This window comes from Heptranchias perlo, chromosome 32 (assembly GCF_035084215.1).
Source record: "Heptranchias perlo isolate sHepPer1 chromosome 32, sHepPer1.hap1, whole genome shotgun sequence".
In the NCBI taxonomy this organism is placed as follows: domain Eukaryota; kingdom Metazoa; phylum Chordata; class Chondrichthyes; order Hexanchiformes; family Hexanchidae; genus Heptranchias; species Heptranchias perlo.
The window spans coordinates 28,947,386-28,968,478 of NC_090356.1; the positions used below are offsets into that span (position 1 = coordinate 28,947,386).

The 21,093-nt window shown below is 42.2% G+C and overlaps 1 protein-coding gene across 4 annotated transcripts in view; it reads left to right on the forward strand.

The window, feature by feature from the left end:
* The window catches only part of alpl (alkaline phosphatase, biomineralization associated), a 165,139-nt gene that overhangs the window by 17,513 nt on the left and 126,533 nt on the right, over positions 1–21,093 (forward strand). The gene's annotated exons all lie outside the window — the stretch shown is intronic.

A 21,093-nucleotide genomic window follows, 5' to 3' on the forward strand; every position in this document is an offset into this window, starting at 1 on the left:
TATCTGAAATTATACAAAATAAAGACAGAAATTCATAGTAGCATTGCAGAAAGTACTGAGAGCTTTGATGAGTTTTACACTGAAGTACTTGTCCTTAATGCCCAAATTAATATTGACTGCAACGTCCATTAGTTTTAAGTATTTACTCCACTGATTAATGCTGGATACCTTGTCACAGTTTATAGTGCCAACCAGGATCTCGCAAAGCATGAACACCTGCCATTAACAGAAAAAAACAAGCTAAATTTAAGTCAAACCCAATTATCACGGGTTGTGTCTTTCCCCAAGGTGGCACTGTAACAGGAGGCTGCATTTGAAGCCTGGGATTTAAAATAATAGATAATGGGGTTCAGTCATTAGTTGGGCAACGTCAAGCAAGCATGTGGAGAAGTAAAAGTTGAATACTGCAGAGCTGGAATCAAACAACGGCCAGCAGAAAATAAAACTGCTTTCATTGAGGAGGAGAGTTTGTTTTTGAGAGAAAGTAGGAATGGTGATGCAGAGGAAGGTAGCATAATCCTTACAAACAGTTCATCCAGTATCTTTCCCATTTTTCCTGCAATATTCCTTCCTCCACTTTTTCTTCCTGAGTGCACTATTCTCGATCATGGTTGTTTGGGTTCAATCCTTTTGAAGGTTCACTTCAGCTGTTCAGGGAGCTGATTCCTTTCCCTTTGTCAGACGAGTAGGTACCTAGCAGAGAGTTCGATGGAAAGCTTCCGAGTGCAGCCAAGACAATGAATTCCACTCTGATCCCCAATCATTGATCAATGGTTTAGCATTGTAGATGACCAACACTGTTCTCAGCATTGTTCTACCAGACGCCACACGATAGCTCAATGGGTAAGTGCACTATAAGATATGGTACTGAGAACAAGAAGATCCCATGTTCAAACCTTGATCTGTGCTGAGCTAACTGATCTCAATAAAGTTTTTGGTAAGGCCACCACAGTTGTCTTCAGCAGTCTTGGGCTTAGGAAGGAGAGAATTGGTCTGAACACCATTCATTAGTTCTTCCTGAGTGAATGTGCATGGACATTGGGTGCGTAAAGGATTGCACTCATTGCTACTGATCCCCATGAAGGAATTGACTGATAACATTCACCGTCCAGGCTCACATCTGAAGAGTGGTCACTTGGGGAATGCAAGGTGCAAACTGTATCCTGCCCGAGTGATCACCTGCAGGGGTGATCAGGTCAGAGGGGAATATTTGCCATTTTGAAGCAAAAACCAACTGAGGTAATTTTTCTTAAAAAATTGTCCTAATTAAACATTTATTAAATTTGTAGAAAATGGTAATTCATCGCAATTAATTTATGCCAAGTTGACCCACATATTTTGCTGGAGGTTTGTCTTCTTCTTCATCCACCCGCCCCTGGACATTGAGGATAGAAATGTGCAAAAAGATTAAAGTGGAAAAGAAACAGCTCATTAAACTGATGAGATCATGGTGAAAGCTAACAGCTTTACAACTGCATGACTCCACAATTATAGTTATAAATTCTCACAGGCAATGAACAGCTACAGCTAAAACAATCATTTGTTTTGGAATATTAAATCTGTGGTACTTCACCACTGCTTTTTATTTCAGCATTTAGTACTATAAAATCTGATCTATAGGTTGCACTGGTGTATAGGCTGCATCTATTTTATTCAGTCGACCTTGTAAGTTGCACCTATTTTGTGAATTGCACCACGCTATGTTTAGAGAGCGTAAAACATGCATTCAGGAGATTCTGAATAAAATTAGATTCTCACTCTACAACCGAGGCCCAAAATTCTTCTTTTAAAGAGAAATAGTGGAATGGGTGTTCCATCTATAATTAACCCAAGACATTGTACACTTCAGAGTTATGTGCTACCATGACTTGATGCAGGGTCAATAATTGTGACAGCAAAATCCATTCTCCCATTTTTCACCAAAAACGGCCCCTGTGTTTTTCCTAAGATTTAATATTTCAATAATAAAAAAGTCCTGGGTCCAGTGGTTCCTTCATTTCTTTCCTGAATGGAAGGAAGCATAATTTTCATTTAAGTATACGGATGAGTTAATGAAGGAAATAAAATGCTTATTTGTTGATTGGCCTGCCCCCTTAATCCCCAGATGCTCAGGGCAACAACCTTCCCCTTTATCATACAGACACTGAGAATGATCGACCTTTTGAGGATCATGGCAGCACAGTGGTGGGGGGGATTGTGCCAGTTTGGGACTAGTTTGCAAGTGGAACATCAAGATAAATTTATGTGCCTCCAACTCTAGCCTTAGTTGGATGAGTGACAGTTTACATCTGCTGTGTTGTATTCTATCCACTGCTGTACTGGGATATCTCTGTATGGGATCCGAATCCCCTGGAGTCTAGGGAGTTCCCACTGGTTTGGGCACTGATATTTTATATTAGGTTAATTTTCCAAAAGGAGGCAGGGGCATCTCGGAATCCAAAGCCTAAATGTGTTTGTCTGTTAATGCTTAATGTATAGCCAAGAATCTGGTTTAGAGCAAGTGAGAGGTGAATGGTTGGATACAAATGAATATGTGACACTGGGGCTTGATTGATAAGTGGCATCAAACTGAACAGTGAATGAGATGTTTTTAAAAAATCGCACAAATACAAGTGATTGAGTCTTATCTTTGGGGCCCGTTTTTAAAAAAAAATCAGTAAGTTGAAAGAATTGTGATTACTATTAACATCCTTTCTGTTCCTGCTCACTTTGGTCAGGTTGTCCAAGCAGTGGGTAGCACTGTCTCAAAGGACCCATCTGTGAGAGAGCCGAATTAGGGAGCCAATTACAAAGCCTGGGATTATTCAACACCAGCTATGCATGTTAATTCAACTCCCTTGTATGCTTGGCTCAGTAATCCTTTCAAGTCAGTATCTCAATGCCGTCATTAATAGTCACTGTTGTAAGGGGAGGGGGGGAAATCAATTGCTTATGGAGAAAAGAAATAAAAAGGACAATCAAAATCCTTTTGTAACTGAGTTTTAAAGGGGTCCAGAAGTAGAGACCCTCTACTAATTTGTATTGGTCTAGTAAACAAAAGCAAACTTTAAACTTTGTGTCATGTCCTGAGCTTTTCATAACCGCCGTGGGTCAGTTCAGCTGGGAGATAGTCAAGATGAATCATCCTTGTGATAATTCCTTATTGAGAATCTCAAAGAGCCTGTGCTGTTCATAGCACAACTGAACTTGACAAGCATTGAGATTCTAATTTCTGTAGCAAACAGTGGCATCACTCAGCAAGCAGATGGCTCATTGTGTTAGAAGATCTGGCCTTTCAGCTTTGAAGAGCCAGGTTCAAATCCAACCTAGAGAAAGGCAGATGGAGGGTGCCCTTTGTGTGCTGGCAGCAAAGGGCACAGAATAAGTCTCAGTTTCTAGTCTCAAGTGTTGGTAAGATATCATAGTAGGTACAGCACAGGAGGAGGCCATTCAGCCCATCGTGCCTGTGCCGGCTCTTTGAAAGAGCTATCCAGTTAGTTCCACTCCCCTGCTCTTTCCCCATAGCTCTGTAAATATTTTCCCTTCAAGTATTTATCCAATTTCCTTTCGAAAGTTACTACTGAATCTGCTTTCACCGCCCTTTCAGACAGTGCATTCCAGATCATTACAACTTGCTGCGTAAAAAAATGTTTCCTCATGTCGCCTCTGGCTCTTTTGCCAATCACCTTAAATCTGTGTCCTCTGGTTACCGACCCTTCTGCCACTGGAAACAGTTTCTCCTTATTTACTCTGTCAAAACCATTCATGATTTTGAACACCTCTATCAAATCTCCCCTTAACCGTCTCTGTTCTAAGGAAAACAACCCCAGCTCCTCCAGTCTCTCCACATAACTGAAGTCCCTCATCCCTGGCACCATTCTAGTAAATCTCTTCTGCATCCTCTCTAAGGCTTTGACATCCTTCCTAAAGTGTGATGCCCAGAATTGAACACAATACTCCGGCTGAGGCCTAACCAGTGTTTTATAAAGGTTTAGCATAACTTCCTTGCTTTTGTACTATATGCTTCTATTAATAAAGAATCCCATATGCTTTTTTAAAAATATGCCTTCTCAACTTGTCCTGCAACCTCCAAAGACTTGTAAATGCACACCCTAATGTCTCTTTGTTCCTGCACCCCCTTTAAAATTGTATCATTTAGTTTATATTGCTTCTACTCAATCATCCTACCAAAATGTATCACTTCACACTTCTCTGTGTTAAATTTCATCTGTCATGTGTCTGCCCATTTCACCAGTTTGTGTGGAGCTACAGTGCAAAATTGGTCTCCAGAAGAAATGTTATTTAAATTGGGCTATCTTGGAGGAGAGGTAAGGAAGGCAATGTTGGTTATATCTTTGATTAGTTTAAGCTGTGCTACACATTGGGCCTTAATTTGCTGTCAAAATAACGGTAAGGCTAATGTTGCTCGCTGTTATTTCTGTGTAAATGGTACAGTAACTTCAGACGAGGGCCAGATGTACAGTTAAACTCAAATATCCAAAAGTAGCTGTCCGAGTTGCACTGCTCTGCTGTTAGCTTTGATGTAAGTTGCTGTATTTGTGCGGTAGGTACGAACTAAACTCACTACAGAAAGTTAAGTCTTGACCATTTCAAGTATAAATACACTTTTAACAACATGATAAGTGTTAACTACTGCCAGTCAACCTCTCTGGCACTGAAAGTTAACTATTACAAGTGTGGAGTCTCATTCCTTCATGTTTTAATTGTTGTTGGAGATTTTAAAAATGAATTTAAAAAAAAAACTTTTCCATTTCTTTTCCTCTCTCAATCCAATCTTTCTTTCCCTCCCTGCACCTGATTTGAAATTGCATTCACCCACTCTAATTCACCCTCCTTCTCGGTCCTTGTGCTGTTAATTTCACAATTCTTCAATCGGATTGGTTAAGGAGATACCCAGTTGCTTGCCCTGTTCACTCAGGTCCCAGATGTCTTGTTTCCCTCACTGCGACGTTATCAGCTTGCACTTTCAGCAACTTGCCACGCAAAAAATTAAAAAACCTAAATGTGCAAAGACACGTCTAACTAACGGCAGACACTATTAGATGCCCTGCCACAGCAAACTATGGCCCAGTAGTGTTTAAACAAAGTGGTTGAAATACACAGCAAGAGATCAGTTAATGTTTCTGGTGTAGACCCTTTGTTAGAATTGATGAAGGGTCTAAACTTAGTCAATCTCTTTCTTCATCGATGTGGATGGATCAGCTGACTGTTTCCACCATTTGTTGCTTTTATTTAGAGAATTTGTAGTCTTTTTTTTTAAAAAAACCTAATATAACACCATCGGGAGAGCTAAATCCAGACCAGCAAGAGTGACATCAGAAAAAATGTCCATGTCACAATTTTTGCAATGTTTCTTGGCCATTTGAAAAGTACCACAGTTAATATTCCCCCCCCCACCGCCCGATCTGAGATGGGCCAGAGCAGTTGTTGCAAATAGCTTCAGTGAACCAACGTTTAAAAAAAGTCAGGATTCCTGACTGCATTCCGTAGCCCTGCTGCAATGCTACATGTACACTGTCAGAGGAGTGAGGATAGAATTGGGATTTGGTCCCGATCCACAATAATAGTTAGCAGGTTATCTGTTGCAGATCAACCCTTGATAAATCATCTCACACGATGGGCTAAAGGATGTTCCTCGCTGAACCTATTTGATTTCTACCATCCCTACAAGCTTTCCATTGTAGTATTTACTGATTTCTTAACAAGCCAAGAGCCTTGGCCTCCGTCACCCTTCCTAGCAACACATTCCAGCTATTGATCGAAGTGCTTTCTGACTTCTAGCTGAAACTTGCCCTTTCCAAGCTTCTCAGAACATGTAGTCATCAACTTGACCAACATTTTATGTCCTTGCTAATGAGAAATGGGTCTCAAATAGACCAATCCATTGAGACCTTGGGCTTTTATCTTTTTCTTTAATGACAACTATAATTGCTTGGGTTCAACGTTCCTCTGCAATTGATGGAAATAAGAGCTTTTGCCTAATAGGAAAAATCTAGCAAGAGATCAGCAGATCCAGCAGTGATGGCCAGAAGGTAGACAATTAAGGACCTTTAATTAATTTCTTCAGTAGTGATAGATTTCTCTAGCATTTCAATTAATTCCAGGGCTAACCTAAGTGTTTGCAATCACTTGCTCAGCTCACCTGCTGTCTGAGCTCTGTAGCTTCACGCAGAATTCCTCATAAATGAACAAGATTTTACCTTCTTTCAGCTACAGTCCATCTGCAAAGTCCCAGTATTTAACTTGATTACTGCAAACGCGTCCTCAATTCTTCCTGATACAGATTCCACAACTGTACCCGAGGTCCTTAAAAGAAACAACACGCTAGGAGTGATGAGCAGTCTTGCATCTAAGGTATTCAACTTACTAAACCAAATTCTCTGCATTGATCAGGAAATCTGGCCTCCCCGGCCCAGAATTGAAAGCAATTGACCTTGATGTTTCCATATGTGCCAAAGCTCCTGATTAACTCTCACCACATTTAGCTGCAGTAATACCGATTCCTATCGAACTAACCCACAAAATGCTCACCTATGACATTTCAGCCCTGTAGACAAGTGGCCCTTGTACTCTTCAGATTGCACAACATCCATTTGAAGACCATTAATAAACTCACTAGTTACATAGGAGGCCTTTTCTGTTACACGGGAGGAGGGGGGGGGAGCAGCAGAGGCCATTTCAGTATACCTTCCATCCACAAGTTCATGAGAGGTCAACAGTCAGATGGCAACACCAAGAATCAACCATTTGCTCCCAGAACTTTAGGGCAGTTCCAGTGAAAGGTGTAGGTTGATCATGTTGTTAACCCCCTTCTCCTCCGTCTGTGTGCCTTCTCTATCCTACAGAATGATGATCAGTGCACTCCATACTTCCTGATCTTTACACTGGTGCATTGCATTAGCCCCTGATATTAAACATTCAGCTTGATTACGTGTCAGCTTGGCTCAATCAATACCACTCTTGCCTCCAGGTTAGGAGGTTATGGGTTAGAACCCCTTACTGGGGCTTTAGTAGAGGCCTTCACCTCAGTGCAGTATTGAGGGAGTGCTGTATCACTGGAGCTGATGTTCTTTATGTGAGATGAGAGGGTGTTAAAAATCTTATCCATTCAAAGAAGAGTGGGCAGTTCTTCTGGTGTCTTGGCCAACATTCCTCTCTCAACTAGTACCAATTGACAACAAGCCTTTTGCATCTCATTGCTGGTGCAGACTGATTGCATATTTACCCACATAACAACAGTTTGTGCACTTCTAGAAGGTAATTCATTGTATGAAATGTTTCAGTATGATAAGGTGTGATATAAATGTTAGTATTATTATTTATTACTCCATCACATCATTGAATCATAGAATATTACAACTCAGAAGAAGGCCTTTTGGCCCATCGCACAGGTGCTGGCTCTTTGAAAGAGCTATCCAATTAGTCCGATTCCCCTGCTCTTTTCCCCATAGCCCTGGAATTTTTTTTCATTTCAAGTATTTATCCAATTCCCTTCTGAAAGTTATTATTGAATCTGTTTCCACTGCCCTTTCAGGCAGTACATTCCAGACCATAACTCCCAGCGTAAAATAATTTCTCCTCATCTCCACTCTGTTTCTTTTGTCAATTATCTTAAATCTGTGTCCTCTGGTTACCGGCCCTCCTGCCACTGGAAACAGTTTCTTATCTAATCTATTAAAACCCCTTGTAATTTTGAACAACTTTATTAAATCTCCCCTTAACCTTTCTGCTCTAAGTAGAACAACCTTAGCTTCACTCGTCTCTCCACGTAACATCATCTAGGTATGTCTTTCTTTGTCCTGCCTCTTCATTTATCACCTTTGACTTTCCACCAAAAACTTTCCTTCTGATTCTCGAGCAATGTGCCCATAGTCTGCCATTTTTCTCATCCTGCTTTTCTTGCGCTAGTTAAACTCTCCCCCAAACTTGTCCAACTAATTTTCAACATATGTCTTGAGCATCACTCAAACAGCTCCAGCCTTCACCTTACTTCAGCAATCAAGGTCCAATTTCTATACCTGTACACTGTTAACCACTGTTTCAAGTTTTAGGCCTGCCCCAGGTCTGCTCTTAAGTACAGTGGTGCTGGTCATTACTGTAAGCAGTCTGAGCGTTGTATCTTTGGGAGTGTGCCGTGCTGCCTAGCATCTAACTATATGATAGCGTAGCCCAGGAGTGTAACAGTAGGACCCTCCTGTGATCTGAACTGGATATTGTGGGGTAGAAATTGGTCCTCGTTGCTCTGGGCAGGAAACGGGGCAATATATAACAATTTTGGATGTGCGTTGTCACATACCCGATCTGCACTTGTGTTAGGTGCTACATCATACTGGTACAGGTCTCTTTCCAGGCATCCCTTGACCCTGCCTGAAATGGACATTAGGCCCCTTGCATATGGTTCTCCTAGGACTCACACATCAGATTCAATGGAGTGGATTTTCAATTTGCCATCAGGGCATTGCGGACGAGCGTTGAATTCAATGGGATGAAAATCGGGCGGTTTCTACACCAGGTCTACAATAAAACAAAAAGTGAAATACAGAATTCTGAAAAAAAAAGAATATGCTGGAGATCGGGCAGCGTGTGTGGAGAAAGGAAGGTGGGGTTAACGTTTCAGGTCGATGACCACAATGCCAGTTTCACACCAGGCGGCAAATTGAAAATCTACTCCAATGAATCCGGTTAAGATTGAAAGAGTGAGAGGTGGAGCTTTTGAATGGAGAGCAGCAAACTCAACTGAACTGGGCTGAAATGTAGGTTAATTCTCTGAACATTTGCACACATTTTAAGAAGGCCTCATGGACAGATTTCTAATGGATGTCCCATCACTCATGGTGTTTTTAACCTGATCGACATGCAAACTTGTCGGCCGATATTTTACGTTATTCATTTGGACGGGTTTATTTTCCCTCTCTCAGAGTCATTGTTTTGATGGGCTGTATACTCTTGTCCTTGTTCACTTCATGTTATTTAATCTTTCTTCCCAGTTACTTTCACGTAAAGTCTTGTTAATGTTTGATATTTTACTTGAATACATTTGCCAGGATAATTTCAGTTCTGTGGTCCTGCAGCTGAGGAAATAATTTAATTCCTGACGTGCCTGGTAACATCTCCCCCGAGACATCTTGTTCTTTTCTATCTTCCTTCCTGGAGGCCAATCAAACCATTATTTTCCAAGGTCACCTGCACTTCCTCAGTGAGGCTGCCAAGGCTGCTGTTTATCTCCAGGGTGGCTGTCCTGACCTTCCCAGCAGCAGAACTTTCATTCCAAGGGACGCATTCAAACTGCACTGTCTTGCGATCGTTCCCACAGTGTAATCTCCAGCATGCCGCCCAGTAAATGGAGACAGTTTTTGCAATGGCTCCACACTTTCTGGTGCAAATTACAGACATTGTCAAGTAGGCTAGTGATATGACATTTATTGGTAACTTTTTATTTTGCCTCAGCTTTTATTGGCAGGGAAGCATCAAGACGGGGCCACACAAAGTATTTACTCATGCTTAGTAACTAAATGAAGTAAAAAAAAAGCATGTCAAAATGCATACTACCTGCTGCCTCAATGATTGGAGAATCCTCCTCCAGGGATTGGAGCTGTATTCAAGTCTTGGATGAATTTTGATTTTCCAGAGAATTAATCATTATTGGGAGGAAAAGAACTGCAATTAAAAAAAAGAAACTGAGCTTCTTTAGTAATGGGGGGATATTGGAAATTTGACTGGAGGTCAAAGGAGTAAATGAGACCAAATATGTTGATGGATGAAGGCCTGAGGGTATAACTTATAGTGGGAGCTATTGGTTAGCCTTGCAAGAGATTTGGGAGAAATGGTGCCTTTGAGCAATTGAAAGAAACAAGATTTTCTTTGTCCCATTTAAGGGAATGGAGGGGATCAAAATGTAGTAATTTGGCCATTGCACTGAGCGCATTGGACATTGTGATGACTGAGGTTGTGTAATGTAACAAAAGTTGATGATTGTAGAGGGTTGATAGGGTTGGGTGATGAGTGGAGGAGATCATTGATATGAAGAAGGAACAAAGTGAGAGAGACAGAGCAGGGAAACTCATTATCTAATGGAACAAGAGTCAGAGGACACAAATGACACAAATAGAGAAATTTGAGAGGATGTTAGAACTCCATGAACTTTGCTTTGGTGGGAGGCCATATGATGGTAACTTATTTAGAAGTGCTTGCTGCCTTATCCTGTCAAAGGCCCTGGGAATGTCCAAGGCAAAGGCAGTTGATTTACCAAAGTGTTGAAGAGTGCAGTCCAGAGATGGATAACTTAGCCAAATAGATCACTAGTGGAACAGTTATGCCAAGAACATACTACCACATGGATTGGGCCAGAACTTTCAATGTGAAGGATAATTTGAGAATTTACAGCAGGATCCATAACTTTAGAAAGCAGGTATATAAAGGCAACAGGATGTTGTTTTGAGAAGCGAGGGATCACCTTCCTTGGGGATAGGGTCAACAGAAACAAATTTCCAAGGAGAAGGAATTGTGCAGCAAGTAAACAACCAACTGCCATGAGTCTGAATGAACAGAGAACGTTAATAACCAAAATTACAGGATATCCTTCAAAATTGCTGAATGTCGGACTAAAATTAGATTCATGGGGCCAGACCGTGTTCTGAGTGGCAAACTGGTAGACTTGCACTTACCCATAGACTTTGCACGGCAAATTCCTCTCGTGGGGCCCTCAGTCCAGCGCGGCCCCCTCTCCTGGGCATCTGGGACCTATGTGAATGGGACAAGCAACTGTCTATCCCCTTAACCAATCAGATTGAAGCATGTTAATAAGCAGCACAGAGACTGAATCAGGAAGTGTAAGTTAGACTAGGGAATTTAATGTCAGATCAGGTACAGAAATAAGGAGAGGGTAAGAAATATTGAATTAATTAATAAAAGAGACAGAAAGAGAAAGTAAAAAAAGTAACACATTTTTTAAAATGTCCAACAACAATTAAAATCTGAAGGAATGAGACTCCTCACTTGTAAAAGTTAATTTTCAGTACCAGAGAGGTTGTTTGGCAGTAGTTAAGACTTACCACGCTGTTAACAGGGTGCTTAGATTTAAATAACTTGACGTATCTTTTTTGGTGAGATTACTTCATATCAATCAGGGCAGTAAAGGAACTTCACGCTGTTCCATTCATCTGAACGGTGAGTCAGCTGGTGAGATCTCCTTCCCGTGAAGCTTACGGAGGAACAGGCCATCTGGTACAGCAACTTCTGGATTTCGGCGTTTAACTGCGCATGTGCGATTGCCAGAAGTTGCTCTACCATTTACACTGAAATAACGGTGAGCGCTGTTAGGCTAGCCGTTATTTTCAGAGCAAAATCCGGCCCATTGATTTTATTTCTTTACACAATGGGGTTGAAATTGCACATTAGTAACCACCATGATAACAGATCGTATGAAATGTCCCTATCTGCTATTGTAAGAGAGAAATAAAGCCATTTAAGGAATTTCATGCAAATATGTCAACACATTTAGTATTAATATATCACACTGTGTGACTTCAACCCAAATGTTTATACCTAGTTTTGGTGCTTAATTAGTGGAAACAGAGGAAAAGAAATCTCCAGTTGGTGACCTAGTTCATTACCTCTCGTGATTGGCACTGACCTGAATAATATCAAGTTACAATTGTTCTGTTGTCTAATTTCAACGTTGTGAAATCACTTTGTACAGGCCTTGTGCTTTGTATTTACATAATTTTGACGGTTTTATTTAAATCTTTGTTCTTATGTCTTGCATTTGCAGGCAAATTTTGCTGCAACACCAATTTGTAGAGTGTTTAGCCACATGAGTGAGTTAGACATCTCAAACGTCAGCCACTGCCCAGTGAGTGCAAAGGTTGCCGTGCTCTAAACAGCCTGGTTATAGTAAACGTGCAATGAAAATTTTGATATAAATGAATTTTTTTTCCCCATTAAATGTACTTTGTAGGAATTCCTGTTAAGTGTGTGTGCGTGTGTGTGTGTGTGTGTGTGTGCACGCGCACTAAGTTAGTTGGCAGGGAGAAGCACTACAGCAGAATTCTCATTCCCGGCCCACCCAGTATATTGTTTAATGATAAATGCTGGGAATCTGCAATGAGAATTCAAAATGCTGGAAATTCACAGCAGGTTGGACGACATTCGAAAGAGAAGACGGATTAACATTTTGGTTCTAAAGACTCGCATCTATTGAGGAGTCGCACCTGAAATATTAAACCCTTGCTTATCCCACAAATTAATTTCTTGACCGTAGAATCATACAGCACAGAGGAGGCCATTCGACCCAGTGTGTCTGTTGCCAGCTGTTTGAAAGAATTATCCAATTAGTCCCACTCCCCTGCTCTTTCCCCATAGCCCTGCAAATTTTGTTCATTGTCAACACCTTATGTTTATATCACAGTTTTAACAAAGAAAAATATCCCAAAGTGCTTCACAGCGCTGTCATTAAAAAAAATGGATGCTGAGCCAAAGAAGGAAATATTGGTCAAAGAGGTGGGCTTTAAGGATGGTTTAATGGAGAGGAAGGAGGAAGAGGGGTTTGGGGAGGGAATTCCAGAGCATGGAGCCACCAACGGTGGGGTGAAGGGTGGGGTGGGGATGCACAAGAGTCCAGAGTCAGCTCTGAATCCAGGGTAATAGGCCCTGTGCTTCTTAGCTCCCTCACCACTGTCCAGTCATTGCATCTTTTTCATTCTTAATGCAGCAGATTGACCAGATTTTAATTCTCACCTTCCTTCTTCCTGCCCCTGTTTCCCCATTAATATCCCTAATTCCTCATTTTTACTGCACACAGTTTAATCCCCATCTTCCTTTCTACCGCCTCATCCCCATTACTAATGGGCCTGTACATACCATAGCTGGGAGGAGCGCACCACTGTAGACTTGACCTACTGGAACAATGTGTTTAAAAACTCAACTACTTGGAATCGAGCAATAAACTTCCAACAAACACAAGTAAGTTTGAGGTTAGGACTACAATGGGGGGAGTATAATATAAATACTTTGATAATGTGTGACACAAAATAAATGACATTTGAGAAACTGTATCTCTGAGAGCCACCAGCATAAACTCTGCTCAGTCCTGATTTAAGTATTGATTGTGGAATCCTTCAGAAGCTCTCTTCACATACAGCACATGCATGTATTCTAGCTATTGCCTTCAGCCACCTTGGCAGCACGCTTGAGAACTCCCTCCTTCAAATCCCTCCTTAAAATTTACTTCATTGACCAAGCTTTTGGTCACTCCTCACAATATCTCCTTCTTTGGCTTGGGGTCTATTTATTTTGATTACGTCTCTGTGATGCACCTTGGGATGTTTATCTACATTAAAGGCGCTATATAAATGTAAGTTGCTGTTGTTGTCATTGGACAGAGTAACAATCTTAGTGGTCTGTTCTCCTAACAGTTGCAATCTTACACAGCATGGGGAAACCTGTGTGATCTGCTGCCAAATTTCAAACTTGTTTCTGGAGATGTTCAGACGTAATCATATTGTTTCGAATATGTTTTTTTAAAATCTTAATTTAAGGGAACGACCCCACCTTAGTTCAAATTAGGACAACATCCTTTTTATTAAAAGTAAAAATTGAAACCATGCTGTACCTTTAAAGTGGATGAACTGGAAACACTGTCAAAGGAGGTACATAGTAATAGTTACTTAGCATTCAACACCGTTTCCATCTAAATGTTAATATTTAGTGTAGGACATGAGACTTGTCATTTAAGCTCATTTTGATGCCCCTTCAGGAGGAAAGCTCTTGAATATTCAACTTAACGGTAAATTTCTCTCGTTAACAAGGACTAGATTGAGATTGTGTAAGCTATTGTTTGGAATATCTGCTCATCAGAAGCAGTAGTTTTGACCCATTAGTACAGACTGAATCCAGGTCCCAGAAGTGAAAGGATAGCATTCTCACTGCACCACCCAAACCCCAACCACACTTTCTGGCTTAAGAATGGAGAAGGAATTAGCAGGTTCGGTCCTTTGCATAATGAGGCTTTTCACCAATCGGCAGATCTATCAGACAGCAGCTCTCCTGTCACTATCAATACTTTGTAATCTGATCCAATGTTTCTATCGTTAATTTCAAAATTACACAGGGCCATGTTCTTGCAGTCGATTCAGAAGACTGAAGGTGTGTGCTCTGTTTTTCACTCGGTTCAACATTGAGCGAGGGTTGACAAAAGGAACAGAGCAAAGTGCGAATCATAAACTGCAGTCAAAGGGCTTTATGAGAATGGCATTTATTTGGCACCAAATTGTTTTCAATCAGCTATAATTTGATCGCGGCAAATTACTTGTTGCGATGATGGGTTCAAATTCCAAGTAATATGAGTTTAAAAACTAGACAGTAATAGTTCGACGAATCTATTACATACAGGGTGATTGAGTTGTGGAATAAGTAACCAGTAAAGGGGACTGGAGTGACAACTTCAAGAAGCCATTAGATATGTTTCTGGAAAGATGAGGGATTTGGTGAGAAGATGGGATTGAGATCAAGCAAAACGTGACAGACTTGTCCGGCCGAACTCTCACTTCTGTGTCAGAAGGTTGTGGGTTCAAGTCCCACTCCAGAGACTTGAGCACAAAATCTAGGCCGACACTTCAGTGCAGTACTGAGGGAGCGCTGCACTGTTGGAAGTGCCGTCTTTCGGATGAGACGTTAAACTGAGGCTCCATCTGTCCTCTCGGGTGGACGTAAACGATCCCATGGCACCTATGGCAGTTCCTACATCACCAACAGCTGGTATCAGAACAGCTTGTGAAAAAAATAGTCTATTGTGGAACAGTTTCGAAAGTGGGCCAGTTCCACCGGTTAATTCCTGAAGCAGATTTGGAGACGATGATCTAGCTGCTCACGCATGGGATTCGTTCAGTTGCTTAAAATTCATAAATGTAACATCCTACTAACTACAGTCGTGTATTTGTAGCTTTTTGATTCGCCCACACATCTTCTCAGCATGCAGTTCTCTGGGTACCCTGGCCAGCTTTTATCCCTCGGCCTAAATCGCTAGATCAGGTTATCTAATCATTTGTCTCATTGATATTTTAGGATCTTGCTGAGTGCAAATTAGTTGCTGTTTCCCTACATTAAAACAGTAACTACATTTAAAAAGCACTTCAGAGGCTGTAAAGCGCTTTGGAATGTTCTGAGGACGTGAGAAGTGTTATATAAATCCAAGCCTTTCCCTCTTTCTTTGCCGAGAACTGTGTCTTTGCTGTTAGAGGCAAGTCTGTAAGGCAGAAAATGGAATTGTTTATTGATAAAAGCAGCTCTAATATTACAGGCCTGGTATTGCAGGTCTCCCCGAACCCTGGCTGCAAGGTGGTGCTGGTATTTTGCACTGACGCAGACTGGCTGTGACAGGTTAGCAATACTCACATACCTGGGACACTCACTGATCAAGAATCAATGTGAATTTAGATGTGCGTTATGTCCAAGCATGTCTTGAAATTCGCATGTATGTGGTTGTGTGTGAAGGTGACTACTCTGAAATGTGAGTCAGTTGAAACAGAACGACACTTTGATTTTATATGTTTAAGACAAAAAAAATGAGTTACAGACGCAGGTGGAACTGAACTTCAAACTCTGGATGATAGTTGTTACATAGCACAACTTCAAGTAGTCCTTTGTTTAGAATTGGTTTTAATCATTGGAAGATAAGCAGGATGGAGGGTTCTTTTGTCACTTGCTGAGGCAGTTCAATATTGGAGCTGAGGGATTTCATGACAAAAGCACCAATTAACAATTCTCAGCACTGGAATTTGAGCAATTCCAAACAAAGAGAGTTGAACAGAGGCCACTGGTGCTACAAATAGGAGGGACATAACTCGGGCCAAGAGTTTAGGATACTTTTTAATCCTGAGGCACATCTCTATTTGGTTTTCTATTGAAGGCGTCTCTGAAGTTTGAGGCAAAGTGTGAATAGAAATAAAGTAGCACTCACAGTGTAGCAGGAGTAGGTTTGATGGTCCAAATGTTTAGATGGTGTTGAATGTTGAGTGAAGAGGTGACAACCCATTTTCAGATATTGGCTCACAGGTTTGAGGCGTTTGACATTATGGTCAAGCCAATGATTTGCGATTTTCATGGAAAAGTAGATGAATAACAGAAACACTTTTGTTGTAGCCTCAGTTTTACTAGACTGCCGATCTGAGATCAAGGTGCAGGTGTGCCAGAAATTTCTCCATTTGAACTTTGGGAAAACCTAATCCATCTAGTTTGGCTCCTGCCAAAAGCTCCAAACCCTTATCCCTGATTCCATCTTCCTTCCTGGCTGCTTTTTCAGGCTGAGCCAGACTCTGCGTAGCCTTGGTGTCTTATTTGACCCTGAGCTAAGCTTCAAACCCCTCATGCTATCCATCACAAAGACCCTTTACTCTCACCTCTGCAGCATTGCCTCTCCCATACCTCTTCTCTGCTGCCACTAAAACCTTACCCACACTTTTGTTATATCAAGACTCAACTTCTGCAACTGTTCTGGCCACTGCTGCTTCTCTGTCCAATTCTCACTGGTTTAGGAACATAGGAACATAGGAACAGGAGTAGGCCATTCAGCCCCCCGAGCCTGTTCTGCCATTCAATGGCATCATGGCTGATCTGTGACCTAACTCCATCCTCCCGCCTTGGCTCCATATCGCTTAATACCCGTGGCTAGCAAAAATCTATCGATCTCAGATTTAAAATTATTAATTGAGCTAGCATCTACTGCTTTCTGTTGGAGAGAGTCCCACACTTCTACCACCCTTTGCCTGAAGAAGTGTTTCCTAACTTCTCTCCTGAACGGCCTGATTTTAAGGTTTTGTCCCCTTGTCCTAGACTCCCCCACCAGCGGGAAATGTTTCTCTCTATCTACCTGATCAATTCCATTCAAAATCCTAAAAACCTCAATCAAATCACCCCTTAACCTTCTATATTTCTAGGAATACAAGCCTAGTTTATGTAATCTCTCCTCATAATTTAATCCTTGGAGCCTTGGTAACATTCTGGTGAATCTGAGCTGCACTCCTTCCAAGACCAATATATCCTTTCTAAGGTGCGGTGTCCAGAACTGTACACAGTACTCCAGATGTGGTCTAACCAGGGCTTTGTACAGCTGTAGCAAAACTTCCTCCTATTTCTATTCTAGCCCTCTAGTTATAAAGGCTAACATTCCATTAGCCTTTTTGATAATTTTTTGTACCTGATTACTACATTTTAGTGATTTGTGTACAGTGACCCCTAAATCTCTTTGGACCTCCACTGTTCTTACCTTTTCACCATTTAAAAAATACTCTGATCTATCCTTTTTTGGCCCAAAATGGATGACCTCACACTTAGCTGCGTTGAAATCCATCTGCCACTGTTATGCCCACTCACTTAATCTATCAGTGTCTCTTTGTAATTTGATGTTCCTGTCTACACTACTTACTATGCCACTAATCCTTGGGTCACCAGCTTCTCAAGCTCCACCCTACACACAAATGCCAACTTGTCCAAAAAAAATCCAACACCCACATTGCATCCTTCACCATGTCCCTCTGGATCATGTCCCTTGCCTCACTGACCTCCACTGGTGCCCTCTTCCCTATAATGTACAGTCTCCAAAATCCTTGTCTATGCATTCGATCCCATCATGGCCTCACCCACCCTACATTTGCAACCTCCTCCAACCCTGTGCTGAGACAGGTGGGTAAATGAGAGCATTCAACCAGCAAATAGTTATATCCTCAAGCAACCATCTGCGGCCATCATAAATGGTTTCTGTTTTAAATGTGAGTGAAATATCCACCATAGGTTAATTAAATCAGAAATGCTATTTATCCGCATGCAGGGAGGACAACAGATCTCTCTGGCCAGTCAGGAAAAGTCTGAGGTAGTGAAAGATACAGAGAGATCCCTCTCAATTCTGCTAAAGAGAGGGACACTCCGGACTGAGGTACAAATGTGAACAGCCTGTAAGTCTAGGGACAATGCACCAACCTTTTGTACGTAGTGGCATCACATGGACATAAGTGAATTACCTGTGAGTGAAGTCACATTGGGGTCAATTTTAACTCGGGGCGGGAATTGGGGGGTGCAGGGGGCAAAAGTTGGTGGAGTGTGAGGCCTGGAAGATTTTAACTCTTGGGCCTTTTTTGAATTACCCCAAATCTGACTCCTGTCTCAAACCATCGGGAATGATGTCAACGCCAATGGGCAACATCCAGGCTTGGGCTGAAAAGTGGCAAGTAACATACGCGCCAGGCAAGTACCAGGCAATGACCATCTCCGACAAGAGAGAGTCTAACCAACTCCTCTTGACATTCAATGGCATTACTATCGCCGAATCCCCCACCATCAACATCCTGGGGGTCAACGCTGACCAGAAACTGAACTGGACCAGCCACATAAATACTGTGGCTACAAGAGCAGGTCAGAGGCTGGGTATTCTGTGGCGAGTGACTCACCTCCTGACTCCCCAAAGCCTTTCCACCATCTACAAGGCACAAGTCAGGAGTGTGATGGAATACTCTCCACTTGCTTGGATGAGTGCAGCTCCAACAACACTCAAGAAGCTTGATACCATCCAGGACAAAGCAGCCTGCTTGATTGGCACCTCATCCACCACCTTAAACATTCACTCCCTCCACCATCGGCGCACAGTAGCTGCAGTGTAGACCATCTACAAGATGCAATGTAGCGACTCACCAAGGCTTCTTCGACAGCACCTCCCAAACCCACGACTTCTACCACCTAGAAGGACAAGAGCAGCAGGCTCATGGGAACACCACCAACTGCACGTTCCCCTCCAAGTCTCACACTATCCTGACTTTGAAATATATCGCCGTTCCTTCATCATCGCTGGGTCAAAATCCTGGAACTCCCTTCCTAACAGCACTATGTGAGAACCTTCACCACACGGACTTCAGCGGTTCAAGAAGGCGGCTCACCACCACCTTCTCAAGGGCAATTAGGGATGGGCAATAAATGCTGGCCTTGCCAGCGACGCCAACATCCCATGAATGAATTAAAAAAAAGCAGGAAATCGCGGAAGGCCAGGCTGCCAGGGACCCAGGTTAATGGTCCCCGGGCAAGGTCAGTGAGGAAGGAAGGGTGGAAATTGGGAACAATCACAGTTGTGGAGGAGGGGTAGAAGCCTCGGACAGAGGTGGCCCAAGGTATCCTTGCAGGGTCTGAGGGAGCATTCCTGCTAACTTCATTTGACCCCATTGCGTTTCACTGGACTTCGTTTGAACCCATTTTATTTTATTTGACTTGATTTAAACCCATTTCATTTCATTTGACCCCATTTCTCTTCATGATTCATTTGAACCCATTTGACCCAATTTTGCTTCATTTGACCCCATATCACTCCAATTGACCTTTGTCTCTTCTGGCCACTGGGTGGACTTCTGCCATGGTTGAGATGTCGGAGGTCGGCTCCGTGCGGGTCTTCTGTGTGCAGAAGTCAAAATGCTGCCACGGCGCCAATTACATCATCGGGCCGTGACTTTAATATTTAAATTAGGCCCATGCCTAACTCCATTATCGAGACTGACACTTCAGTAGAGTATTGTGGGAGGTGATGTCCATCAGTTGAGATGTTAAACTGAGGCTCAGTCTGCCTGTTTGGGTGCTTGAAGTGAACACTAAAGAGGTCATGGCACTATTTGAAGATCAGAGTTTTCCCTGACCAGCATTCCTTCCTCAACCAACAACAGAAAACAGATTAACTGGTCATTTATTTCATTGCTGTTGTTGGGATCTTGCTCGGTGCATAATTTATCTCGTCCTATGTAATGTGTTCTGAGCGATGCAGTAAGTCCTATGTAAATGCTTATTTCCTTCATGTGTTACTGGACCTGTTCTGTGCGCGTTTTAACGAGCCCATTGCTAAACCTATAATCCAATAAGATAATCTGGGTACTGGACTAGACTAACGTTTTGTTGTGAAGGAGCCTCTCCACTGTTTCCAGTTGAATTTCTGGAAACTCAACCGAGATGTAATTGTAGGTGTTTGGGTAATAATTCAGTTCTAGTGAATGTAGCTATTTGAGGAATGCCACTCGATTTTTGGATAAACTGTAGACGATAACAACTTCAAACTATATGGAAAGTACTTTGAGCATGCTCTTTCCAACCAGGTGCTAAGACACTGAGACTGCACAACATGCTGAGCTCCCTCTTTCTGCTGTGAGAATGCTATTGTTCACAGTATTAGTTCTTTATGCTTCATTAGTTCTCTGCTATGTCCAGAATGAAGAAAATCCCATAATTTACCCTGCATAACAATAGGTTTAGTTTAAAACATACCCTGTAAAACAACTGCCCAAATCATAAAGGTTATGTAAGTGTTTTCTGTGGATTTGTAGAGTCATTCCATTGCTTTACTAGGCTGACATACATTTCTCAGCATTTGTCCTGTGAATTGGGTGTAACAGGTTAAGTTGTTGAAACTTTCCGAGTCAGAAAGTCATAGCCCACTCCAGAGGTTTGAGCGCATAATCTAGGCTGACTGTTCGGCGCGGTACTGAGGGAGCGCTGACTGTCGGAAGGGCCGTGGATCGGATGAGACGTTAAACCCGTCTGCCCTCTCAGGTGGATGCAAAAGATCCCATGGCACTATTCGAAGAAGAGCAGGGGAGTTCGCCTCTGTGTCTGGGCCAATATTTATCCCTCAACCAACACCACTAAAAAAAGATTAAAAAGATTATTTGGTCATTTATCTCGTCGTTGTTTGCAGGATCTTGCAGTGCGTAAATTGACTGCCTTGTTTTCCAATTTGACAACAATGATTGCACTTCAAAAAAAAGTATGTCATTGGTTGTAACGCACCTGAGATGTCCTGAGGTTGTGAAAGGTGCCATGTAAATACTAGGGCCTAGAAACTCGAGAGACACGGGGGAATTCCCCATCTCTTCTCAGTATAGTGCCGTGGGATCTTTTATGTCCTCTCGAGAAGGCAGACGGGGCCGCGGTTAAAAGTCTCATCTAAAAGATGGCACCTCCAACAGTACAGCACTCCCCCAGTACTGCACTCGAATGTCTCCCTAGATTTTGTGCTCAAGTCTTTGGAGAGGGACAACTTTCTGTCTCAGAGGTGAGAGTGTTACCACTGAGCCA